The sequence below is a fragment of the Phyllostomus hastatus genome, unplaced genomic scaffold, assembly GCF_019186645.2.
Source record: "Phyllostomus hastatus isolate PE091 unplaced genomic scaffold, TTU_PhHast_1.1 phas_scaffold_114, whole genome shotgun sequence".
Classification (NCBI taxonomy): domain Eukaryota; kingdom Metazoa; phylum Chordata; class Mammalia; order Chiroptera; family Phyllostomidae; genus Phyllostomus; species Phyllostomus hastatus.
The window spans coordinates 10,401,926-10,414,795 of NW_025334006.1; positions in this window are offsets into that span (position 1 = coordinate 10,401,926).

Here is a 12,870-nt window from a genome sequence, read left to right on the forward strand (position 1 = left end):
CTTCGGGGAGGCAGGAGGGAGCCGGCAGGAGGGAGCCAGCAGGGTGTGTGGACCTGGCTGTGACCCCGTGCGTGACTCCCACCCCCAACTTGAACCTCTTCCTGCCCACCGCTCCCTCCCTGTGCAAAGCAGACTGGTGGGGAACAAAATGTGTGTCTGCACTGCGGACTCCGACTTCAGGAAGTCGGTCGGGGGAGGGGACTTCATGCAGACCCCACACTGCCGAGAGTCCTGCTCCTCTGTCCTCAGGCCTTCTGTGAGGAAGAGCGTAGCTCCCACCCCTCCCTGTGGTCTGTGGTGCTTCCAATTCCTTTCCCTGCTTCTGGTCTCTGGCAATATCTAGGGACAAAAAGGAGGAAGGATCTTTTATGACGGAGACGCTGCGGGGAGAACAGGAGCGGGGGTAGAGGGTGTTCCCAGCTCCCAGTGCGGACTCCCAGGTCCGTATGCTGTAGGAGCAGTGTGGCACTGAATCCAGCAGGTGGCGCCAGGGCCCATCGACCTGTGGGACCCCAGGGAATGGGAGCGGGGCAGTTTCCTAGGCAACAGACAGCCTTTCGAAGAGCCCTGCCCTTGGCAACCATTCCATGGTTGCCCACATCCAGAGTAAAATATGGCTTCTGAAGAACAGGGGAGGCATGGGGGTAAAGTAATGTAACCTCTCAGAAAAGAGAGAGGCTGGTGGGGGTGGGGAGAGGAGTCTGAAAGACCTGCTTTCCTGTCTGTCTTGTGTCACTGAGCCCCAGTCACTGACAGGTGCGGCTCAGTGCATGTGAGGCAGTAGCACGTATGCCTTTATTGTGGGTGGGAAAAGGAGGCTCAGAGACTCAGAGTGACTTCCCAAGTGACAGCTGGTAAGAGGTGGACCTGGTGAGGAGCCTGGGCCTGCCTCCATGCCCACGCCCCCATCTGTCCACTCCACTCCACCTCCTGGTGGGTGTGAAGTGTCCAAGCCCCCACGGGGCAGTGGGCGAGGCCCAGCATCTGTGGATCAGGAGAGACAAAACCGAATCCCTCCTTCCAGCCCAGTTCTCCTTGCCCCGCCTGGGGGGTGGGCTGGGGCAGGGGGTGCCCCTCTGTCAGAGGACCACCAAGTTGGAGGGGAGGACACTTAGGAATTCTGGAGGTTATGTGAACCCTCTGGAGAAACCAAGGACAGGAGAGCTCTCCAAGAAGGACACGAGGCTGGAGCCCTATTCTGGGCAGAAGAAGCAGGAAAGGATTCCATTTCAGCAGTTGTGTGAGGAGAAAGCCGGCTTCAACTGGGTCAAGAGACAGAGCTTTGGAGGATTCAAATTCAGTTCAAGATCTAATCTACCCTCACTCCCTTGTGATCACATCGCCTTGTCTCGCTCCACCTCTCCACCAGGATCTCACGCTGAACGCAGCCAATGCCGAACTTCTGACTCCTTGTTTTAGTTTGGTTCTCCAGAGAAAGAAAACCAATAGGAGATATAGTATAAATATATGGGTGTGTATATATAATATAAATATGTGAAGTGGGGATTATTATCATCTCCATTTCCAGAGGAGAAAATGGGCTCAGAGATGCAAAGCGATTTGCCCAAGGTTGCCCAGCCACTCCGCGCTGCACTGGGACGAGGTTGTGACCCCGTCACTCACTCTTTAGCCCCAGAGTACCTGCTCTGCCCACTCTCCCAGGGGCGAGCCCAGGGTTGGGGAAGGTAAAAGAAGAGAGGAAAGGAGTGCTTCTTGCCCAGCAGGAGAGAGGTAGGGCAGGCTGAGCTGGCAGGGGCCCTGGGAGACTAGGTGCACTGCCAGCCCCCCGCTGGCCGCCTCCCTCCACTCACGTGGCCTCTGCAGCTCTGGGGCTGATTGGGCTGCCTCGCCTAGCACCGGCCTTCTTTGCCACACCCCACCTTCGCCTGGGGCCTGGCTACACTGCGATCCCTTTCTGGCCCAGTGAGGCATGTAACCCCGAGCTGACAGGCGTCCGGATGCCAGGGCAGCTGTGGCTGGCCAAGGCTGAGGTCACAGGCTGAGCACCCCGTGCTGGCCTCTGTTTGCGGGCTCGCTCCTTGCCTTTCCTGGCTGCAGAAATTCCCCTCTCACCTCCCTCCTGCTCCATAGTTTCACCCCGGCAGGCTCTGCCTCTTCCAGCAAGGCCTAGTGTATTAGTTTCCTGCTGCTGCCGTAACAAATTACCACAAACTTGGAAGCTTAAAAACGCAAAGTTGCCCTGACTGGTTTGGCTCAGTGGAGTGGGCATCAGTCATTCTGCAAAGCGAAAGCCTGCTGGTTTGATTCCTGGTCAGGGCACACGCCTGGGTTGCGGGTTTGGTCCCCACTTGGGGTACATGTGAGAGACAACTGATTGATATTTCTCTCCCTCTCTTTTTCCCTCCCTTGCCCTCTCTCTAAAACATACATGAATAAATAAAATCTTTTAAAAAGCATACTCTAATCATTAAAAACATACACACACGGATTTACTATCTTATAGCTCTGGAGGTTGGAAGGCTAAAATAGGTCCTCCAGGCTGTGCTCCTGGACGTCATAGAGGGGAATCCTTTCTCTTGCCCTTTCCAGCTTCGAGATGCCCCTTGAATTCTCTGGCTGGCGGTCCCTCCCTCCATCTTCACATCTCCCGGTCTTTCTGACCTCTGCTTCCATTGTCTCACTTACTGTGACTCGGACCCTCCTGTCTCCCTGTACAAGGGCTCTCGTGATTATGTCGGGCCCACCCAGATAACACACAATGCTCTCCCCACCCCCAAATCCTGAGCACAGTCACATCTGCAAAGTCTCTTTTGCCACGGGAAGTAACTGCACAGGTTCTGGAGATTAGGACATGGACTTTTCTGGAGAGCCACCCTTCAGCTTCCCACACATAGCTAGGATGCTCTCCTCCTCTATAGTTAGAGGGAGTACTTATGGCACGTTTACCACCATTGGCATTATCTCACACCATCCTTAGGAGGTGGGCACGGATCCCCGCTGTGAGAGCCTGGCCAACTCCAGGGCCTGGGGGCTTGCCGCGATCCCAGGGCTGCTCCCTGGACTGGGATTGAACCCCTCCCTCCTGAGAACTCCGCACAGCCACCTTGGCTTTGGCTTCGAGTCCTTCAGGTTTGCCTCTCGGTCTGGCCTGTAAGCTCCCCGAGGCAGAGCTCGTGCCTTAGTCCCCGGGGCCCTGGCCCGGGGCAAAGAGGAGCAGGTACTCGGGCAGTGTCTGGGCAGAAGGAGAGAGGATTTTGTGGGCTGGGGTTCGTGGCTGGGCTCTGGAGGACCCAGGAGCCCCTGCCATGTGCGTACGAGAGCGTGTGTCTGTCCAGGTGTCTGGGCACAGGGAGCAGAGCTTCCACTGGGTTCTCAGGAGGGGGTTCCACACCCTGGGATCAAGAAGCCCTGTTCTAGGGTCTGCCCTCACTCCCTTTCTGGGGCTCCCTTCTCTGAAGCTGCCTTTTACCAAAGCTCACTCGGCCCGGGACAAGGCCAGGGGAGGCTGGGAGGAGGTGTTCAGGGAGGTGCTGGCCCGCTGGCCCACTGAGCTCGCTGGGAGTGGCGGGGACCGAAGGGACCCACCACTGCCACCTTCTCCCCTGCATTCACACAACAAGTCAATATTTTTTTTGCGCTCTCACAATATGTCACCCCTCCCCACACCAGACAAGGCAGGGAGGTCTTGGGCAGGAGCAGCCCACCCACTTTCCTCACTGGGCAGAGTCCGGCCCCTCAGGGAAGTACACAGCCTTGCCCAGGGTGTCCGGATGAAACAGTCTCTCCTCACCTCGGGTCCTCAGTGTCGGCCTCTGGGTCTCCTTAGTGCCTCCCAAGCTCCCGAGGTCCCCACCCTCCAATCTCTTCCTGTCCTTGCCCTGGCAGACATGACTTCACCTTCCTATCAGTGGTGGCCCTGGCCCCTGGCGTGAGAGAAAGGGCGGGACCTTCTTGACAGCGCTGCCCTAGACGGACCAGTGGAACACAGGCCTCCCCAGTACGGCGGGTTCAGACTCATGGTTAGGATTTCAGAATTTGGGATAGAGTTCGATGAATGGCTTACCTCACCTTGTAAAACAAGAAGTGTGTTTTAAACCATCTGCTCCAGTAGCCAGAGGCACTGGCGTTTCTAGTTAGGCCCCTGCCCCCAAGCTCTTCTTCCTGGAAAGGTTCCAGGGAGGTTCCAGGTCCCTTCCACAGGGGGTTCCTCTGGCCCTCCTCCTACAGGTAACCCCATCCGGGGCCACACTTGTGGTGAGACAGGAAACATGCAGGGCACGAGCTTCTCGTCCCCACCACCTGCTCTCCAGATATCAAACATCCCACTCACTGCCGAGGAGAGAGGGCAGGAGGCAGGGAGGATGAGGGAGAGAGAGGACCTGAGGGCACCCAGAAGGGTGCCTCTCTTCTCACCAGCAGCCCCAGGCATAGAGCATGTCCCCTCCCTCGTTTCCGGCCCAGCCCAGGCCCCCCTGGTAGGTGAGGTCCTTGAGTGTCCTCAGCATCAACTTTGCCATTTAGTAATTCTGCCATTTACCTCCCAGAGGCCTCAGGTATCAGGACACAGGGAGAGGGCTGAGATGAGGACCAGAGATTGCTGTGAGGTTCCTCCCGGCCGGTGGCCGCAGGGAGCAGGGAGGCCTGCACAGGTGGGCTGGGGGAGCCGCACCTGCACCGGGGCTGCTGGGTTCCCCCCTAGCAGCAAGGGGAGAGGGTCGTGCCTCCCCCCACTGACTGCATGCATGACGCCTGATGCTGTGGCAGCTCTGTCGTCGTCCTCCCCCAGCCCGACAGGCCCTTCAGCTGCTCTTCTCTGTCCTGGGAGCACCTGACGGATGAGGACATTATCAAGGAGGGAGGGTCACAGGCCAAAGCATCTCAGGGCAGTAGGTCTCCAGGCCCCTGCTGTGGAAGCAGCTGAGCTCCTTAGGCACTTGTGGGAAGGCTTCAGGCTGTCAACAGGCAAAACCCAGCTGGGGTTTTCTTGTACTGGAGTCGGTGTGGGAGGAGGGGTTTGGAGCAGAGCACCAACCCCCCTTAGCTGCTGACCTATCACCCGCCCCACCCCCAGTCCTTATCCTGGGTGGTCCGTGGGTCTGCCACTGGGTGGGAAGGGCAGAGAAGGGGACCTCTGCTGTAAGCAGGGACTGTGCTTTTTCACAGGGATGTGAGAACCAGGACACTTTTCCCTGGGGCCTCCTCTGCCCTATAAAACTTAAACAGATCAACTTTGCAGATGGCATCACAGCTTTTACCAGCCACAGCCTCGTTCCCTTTACCCTCTGGCTGGAGCGTGTCTCGCAGGCCGATCCAGGCAGGAGTCCTTCTCTCCCGGCCACTGTCGTCCCTTCCTTGCCCCCACCCCGCTCCTGGGCCCCCTACTCCCCACCAACCTCTTCTGTTTGCTTGCCTCCCAACTTCTCTGCCTCCTCCAGGACCCTCGGTGGCTTTATTTGTCATCACTGCTGGCACCGCGACACCAGAGTAATGTAAGAGCAAACACGTCCTCCGTAGGATTTGTATGCGCCAGTTCTGTGTGTTCAAAGCACTTCGTGTACACGAATGTTTAGTGTTCCTGATGGCTCTGTGAAGGAAGGGCTGTTACTATCCCCGTTCTGCAAATGAGGACTCTGACACACCGGAAAACAGTAAGGTTGAGTTACATCTGAGGGCTGCAGAAGCAAGGAGGCCGAGACCCACAAAACAGACACTTGGAACAGCTGTCCTTGTTAAAAGAGGAAAGCATCACTTTGTGTTGTTTTTTAAATTACAAAGTAAAGTGTGCATCAGGCCTCCCTGACCCTTGCCCTATCCACCGTAATCCCCTAGGGCTAGAGACACAAAGGGATGAAACGCTGGGACTGGCTGGAGGGACCCTCTGCCAGCCTGCGCCTTCTCTCGCCCCACACCCCCCTCCCACCAAGGAGCCAGTCACAGGAGGGAGCCAGGGTGGGGACCAGGGCAGGGTAGGGCCCTGGGTTCCCATCTTTCTTGCTCAAGCCTCATTCCTCTCACCACTCTGCTTCTCATGCACCCCCATTTTTCTCCATCTCTCTTGGAGAGAGCAGGCAGTCACCTGCAGGCACTGCGTTCTGGGTGCTGGGAAGGCGTCCCAACCTCCTGGGAGGGGATAGCCCCACAGAGCTGGGCCAAGGAGCCCCCACCCCAGACCTGTCTCTTTTTTGTTAATTCCTTCACCCTGTTACCCTTCCCTCTGCTTCTCAGGGCCAAACCAAACTCCGCTCTCCAGTGGCTAATGCCTGAGTCCCATGCTGTTCCTGGTCCACTGTGCCCTCCTAGCCGTACCTTGGGAGGTGCACCCTCTGTCCTGGGGGAGAAACAGGAAGTCTCTTAGCATGGGAGAGAGGGCATGAGAGAGAACAGCGAGCTTGGAAAGGCGGGACAGGAAATGGCTGCAGGGAAGGTGTTCGCCAGGCCACCGGGAGGAGGCGAGGGGGATCCTGGCATGGGATCCAGGAAGACAGACAGGGTTCTTGGATGATGGAAGAGTTTTCAAGGTGTTGAGACACCCACTTGGGTGATGTGTGTTGTATTAATTAAAAAGCAGTCTGTGGACAAATCACAGACTGGGAGAAAATTTCTACAAAAGACATCTAATAAAGGACTGTTATCCAAAATATATGAGGGAGATTCCCCCCAAATGCAATTCATTTATAAAAAATTGTGCATTTATTCTTACATGATTAAACTTCAGTCACCTGCAAAGTACTCTCCATTTGATGCAATACACCTATCAAGACTTTTTTCCATTGCTTGAAATAGTTTTCGAAATCATTGATTTTGGTGCCTTTTAGCGCTTCTGACATTTTTTTGTTTCACCTCTTCCATATGGGCAAACGTTTCACCTTGAGGACTTTTTTTCATCCAGGGAAACAAACAAAAAAAGTCACTCAGAGAGAGACTGGGTGAATAGGGAGGGTGGGGCATGGGGGTTGTGCTGTTTGTGGTCAAAAACTGCTGAACACTCAGTGCAGTGGAGGCAGGTGCACTCGTAAATCACCCATCACGGGTGAATGCATTGAAAGAATCTTTTTTTTTAATTTTATTTTAATTGTTGTTGCAGTACAATTTTCTGCCTTTTACTCCCATCCCAGCCCACCCACCCAGCCCTCCCTTTCTCCCTCCCATTTCCACCCCCTCTAGTTTTTGTCCTTGTGTCCTTTATACTTGTTCCTGTAAACCCTTCCCCTTTCCCCTGAAATTCCCTCTCCCCTCCCCTCTGAACACTGTCAGTCTGTTCTCTATTTCAGTGTCTTTGGTTATATTTTGCTTGTTTCTTTGTTTTGTTGATTAGGTTCCTGTTAAAGGTGAGATCATATGGTATTTGTCTTTCACCGCCTGGCTTATTTCGCTTAGCATAATGCTTTCCAGTTCTATCCATGCTGTTGCAAAGGGTAGGAGCTCCTTCTTTCTTTCTGCTGCATAGAATTCCATTGTGTAAATGTACCATAGTTTTTTGATCCATTCATTTACTGATGGGCACCTAGGTTGCTTCCAACACTTGGCTATTGTAAATTGTGCTGCTATGAACATTGGGGTGCATAGGTTCTTTTGGATTGGTGTTTCAGGGTTCTTAGGATATAATCCTAGCAGTGGAATTGCTGGGTCAAAAGGTAGATCCATTTTTAGTTTGAAAGAATCTTAAAAAAAAATTTGCTGGAACCAGATGCAGCCTCTCACAACAACACCAGTTGGTACACTGATACTGATGGGTTCCCAGAACACTCACTCACTTAGTGGGGGAAGCCTGTACTACAAGAGCCTACCCTCCAGAAAATAATTCAATTTTTTGGGGGGGGGCGTGTCCCCTCATACAAGAAACTCTTAGAATTTGACAGTAAGAAAATGCATAACTCAGTTTAGAAAGTGGGCAAAAGACTTGAACGACAGCTCACCAAAGAAGATGTACAGATAGTAAATAAGCAGATGAAATGATTCTCCACATCATATGTTACTAGGGAATTGCAAATTAGAACAATGAGATATCACTATGCACTTATTATTATGGCTAAGATCCAAAGCACTGACACCACCAAATGCTGACGAGGACGTGGAGCAACGGGAGCTCTGTGTGGGAGTGCAAATTGTGCAGTCACTTTGGCAGACCATTTGGCGGTTTCTTACACACTAAACATACTCTTACCCCACAATGCAGCAATCTTGCTCTTCAGTATTTACCCAAAGCAGTTGAAAGCTTATGCCCACAAAAAACCTGGTGCGGATGTTTATAGCAGCTTTATTCATCATTGCTCAAACTTGGGAAGCAACCAAGACGTTCTCCAGTGTTGGGAACCTCCCTGACTGGTATCAGAAGCTGTAACCCCCTCCTAGGCTAAGTCTAAGGGAATGCCCTTGGAACTGTAAACCAGCAAGGAGACAAGCTTATCTCCCTGACCAGAGTGCCGCTTCTGCTCCTTCATACCTCACCCTGCCTGGACCCCAATGCTTGGTCAGTTAGCCAATGATGGGTAAGATTCCCCAAGGGGGGAACGATCTAAGACAGGCACGATCACATGGGAGGCCCCCCAAAAAGGACTTTGGGGGCTACGGCAAAAGAGGGTGATGGACTCTTGCCCTTTGGCTTTGACAAAGCCCGAGTCCTCTTGCTCTGCAAGAAAATCTCTTAATCTCTTGGCTGCCTTACTTCCCTTGCTCCACCTAAGCCTGAAACAATGACAGGGTGGTGCTGCCCTGTGCTGGAAAGGGCAGATTCCCCGGGTGATCAGGCCTAAGAAAGAACATGTAAATTCCTGTGAAACCTTCTTTGTTTAGAATGCTCTCAGTTGAATGAGAAGGGTCCAAGGAGGAAGTTAGTTTGTTCCTTCAAGTCTTACAGCTCTTTGACCCTGACTCAAAATAGACCCTCAGAGTTCCTTGTTACCTATCGTTTGATCCTTACTTCCTTGCAATGAGTAATGTGCTTTACCTGAATTCTTACGCAAAATGAACCCAATAAAAGCTGGTTTGGACGGTAAATCGGTGCGCTCCCCACTAGAGGGGGTGGCCGTTCCATCCCTACTTCTCCACAGAAACTGATCTGTCTCTGTGCACGTTTTTTTCTCGAGTTTCGACGAGCCATCCACAGCATTCCGTGATCACTGCTGGCCGGTGTCCCACGCATCACTCCAGTAGGTGAACAGATAAACTGGTTCATCCAGAAGATGGAATATTATGTAGCATGAAACAGAAATGAGCTCTCAAACTGTGAAAAGACATGGAGGAACCTTAGAATTTAAGTGAAAGAAACCAATCTGAAAAGGTGACATACTGTGTAATTTCAACAAAATGACACCTGGAAAAGGTAAAACTAGGAAGCCAGTAGAAGGACCAGCAGTTGCCAGGGCCTGGGGAGAGGAAGCAGAAATCTCAGTGAGACGATGATGGTGATGGAGAGCAGGGAGGGGCAGTGATGTGAGAACGTTTTTGGAGAGAAGGCTGCCTGGACTTGCTGATGAATGAGATGTGAGGCTGAGAGCAAGAGAGGAATGGGGCACAACAGCTATAGTTTTGGTTAGTCAACAGAGTAGGGAAAGGTAGTACTGTTAAATAAAATAGGAAATAATGGGGAGGCTGAAGGGAAAATTCTTTTGGTGACATTTTTTGTGGGGGAAGAATGGTTGAGGAAAGAATTCTATTTTGGACAAAAAGTTTGAAGCGTCTCTTAGTAGAGATGTTAGGTAGGTTGCTGAACAATATGAGTCTGGAGCTTGGAGGTCAGAGTTGGTATTTAAAGCTGTGTTACCAGAAGGGGTTACCTGGGCGAGACTGCATGCAGAGGAGGCGGAAGGGAAAGGAGGAGAACCAGGCAGCTGCAGTGTCTCCAGAATCAATAGGAGTGAGTGTGCAAGGAAGAGAAGTGACCGGTGAGTCCACTATGTCTGGAAGGTCAAGGAAGAAGGCTCAGGCTCTTTGGACTGGGCCATCTAAAGGCCATGGTGAATTGACAAGAGTTGTTTTGGCAGCGCTGGACAGGACGAGCGGACGGGAGTGGGAGGTAAGAAAGCGGCCAGGATGGTGTGGACAGCTGGGAGACTGTCTGCTGTGAGGAGCAGAGCAGCAGGGCAGCAGTCTGGGCGGCGCCTCTTCCACTTCCCGTGATCTTCCAGAATCACAGTTTCGGAAAAAACCATTGTAGCTATGAAACATAGCCTAATATTTATTTAAGTTATTTTTAATTATTGTAGCTATGTAACATAGTTTAATATTTATGTAAGTGAATACATACTACCCAAAAGGAACAAGTTTTTGCCATATATTCTATTTGCCCCTTTTTTCCCCAGAGGTTCTTTTTCTTAAAAAAAGATTTTATTTATTTAGTTTTTTAGGGAGAAAGAGAGGGAGAGAAACATCAATGTGTGAGGGATGCATGGTTGCCTCTCACACACGTCCCCTACTAGGGACCCAGCCCACAGCCCAGGCATGTGGCCTGACCGGGAATTGAACCCGTGACCCTTCCATTTGCAAGCCAGCACTTAGTCCACTGGCCACACCAGCCAGAGCTTTCCAAAAGTTCTTAAGAATTTTTGCCTGTTAGTCTTACAGATGTGCTTTAGAATATTTAATCCAAATTTTACAAATCTCATTGATATTTTATTTTACTTGGAATAGTACTTAACATATAAATCAAGAATTTGATGACCTCATAAAATATTGAGGGGCTGACCCAGAAACAACACCTGTTTCTCCATTTATCAAGACCTTTTCCTTTTTTCAGCTTTGCTGAGGTACAACTGACAAACAGAATGATAATATATTTACACCGTGTCACGTGAGGAGTTGGCACACACACACACTTTGTGAGAGGATTTACTGAGGCCTCTTTTGTATCTCTCAGTGCAGTCCCACAGTTTTTCTTCACATAGATTCTTTTATTTTGTAGAAAGTTTCTTTCTTTCTTTAATGTATTTTGCCTATGTAAAGTATGACTTTTCTTCCAGCCCTTATATAGAAAAGCTATTGATGGGGATACTTAGCCTTAATCTAATTACATTTTTTCTAATGTTTTCCAAGTGTTTCACAGTATACTGATATGTTCGCTTCTCCTTTACTCTTTTCCAATATTTTATACTTATTATTACTTCTCCTCCTCCTTTTCTTGTCATCTTTTTGCTTTGGCAACCATGCACAAATCGAAACTAAATGTCAGTGTGAGGGCAGAATTTTCATTTTTAATTGTAAAGGAAATTTTTTATTTCATTGTTAAGTATAAAATCAGATATTCTTTTGAAATAGAATTTTTGTCATTTTAGGAGATAGCCTTTCATTATTAATTTTTGAATACAACTTTTAAATATCCATTAAAATGATTATGGTTTTCTTAGTTGGACTATTGATATATTACTTAATGCGTTTAAATTGATATTGAAAAAATGTACAATCATTCAGAAGAGTACATAACAGTATGTATATATATATATATACATACATTTATATACATTTTATACATACATACATACATACATTTGTATACATATACATATGTATATAAATGTATATACATACATTTATATACATTTTATATATATATACTGTTTTATATATATATATAAAACAGTATATATATATATAAAATGTATATATTTTTTCTTTTGTTACTGATTTGGGACAGACAGACATGCATTCATTGGTTGATTTTTTTTAGGGATTTTATTTATTTATTTTTAGAGAGGGGAAGGGAAGAAGAGAGAGAGAAAAACATCAATGTGTGGTTGCCTCTCATGCGCCCCCCACTGGGGACCTGGCCTGCAACCCAAGAATGGGCCGTGACTGGGAATCAAACCAGTGACCTTTTGGTTCACAGGCCGGCACTGGCACTCAATCCACTGAGCCACCTCAGCCAGGGCTCATTGGTTGATTCTTGTATGTGCCCTGACTGGGGACTGAACCCACAACCTTGCTGTATCAGGACCAGTGCTCTAACGAACTGAACTGCCCACCCAGGGAAAAATTATATATATTCTTTAAAAAATAATAATAAAATGAACACCCATGTATCCACCACGAAGGGTGAGAAATACAATAGAACGGCACCGCGATCTTAGAAACCTCTCCCCCAGCCGTAACCACATCCTTGTTGCCTCCCCCATCGCAGAGAAGGAGTGTCTTGACTTGTAGGTTAGTCCTCCCCTTGCTTTTGTTTATGGTTTCAGCACATGTGGGTGTGCTCCCACACAATGCTAAGAAGCGAGCATAATCCTAACTGTGAAAGGAAAGGACAATCTTGTGTGTGCTAGATGAAGACTTAGGGGAAGAGAGATGCCACAGAGCCTCTTCTTGGTGTGGCTTTGGCTTCTGTGAGAGCTTACAGGGGCCTTTTCTGGGACTGTCAGTGCGCGAGGTCATCAGTGAACCCCGGGAAACAGAGCTCACTAACACGAGGGCGGCTGCGGTGTCAACCAGACCGTGGATGTCTGGATGGAATCCTATTGGGGGCAGCGGGCTGCTCTGCGCTCTCTGCTTCTGAGCTCACTCCCATGTCCCTGTCGCAGGAGCAGGTCAAAGTGGGGCATTTCCTGAGCAGGCAGCGGGGCACGGAGGGGAGAACGGTAGCCTATTGTGCTTGGTCAAGACAAGGCAGGCACCAATAAGAATCGGAGCAGCTTCAGCCAAATGTTCGGACCCGAGGTTCCAAAGATGGTACCTGGCATCAAGGATCCTAATGATGACAGTCATCAATGTCTCCTGAGTTAGTGTCACTGCTCTGAACTGAACTGGTGTGCTCGCTGTGGACTGCTGACCTCCTGGTGTCCCCTCCCCGCCTTCGGAGGCGCTGTCTGCCTCCGCCTGTGGTGACCTCCTGGGACTGCATCCCACGCTTTCCGCTTGCTGGGTTTGCTTTCTGGTTTCCGTGGAGCGCGTTCTTTAGTAGCTTTTCCAGAAACTGTGCCT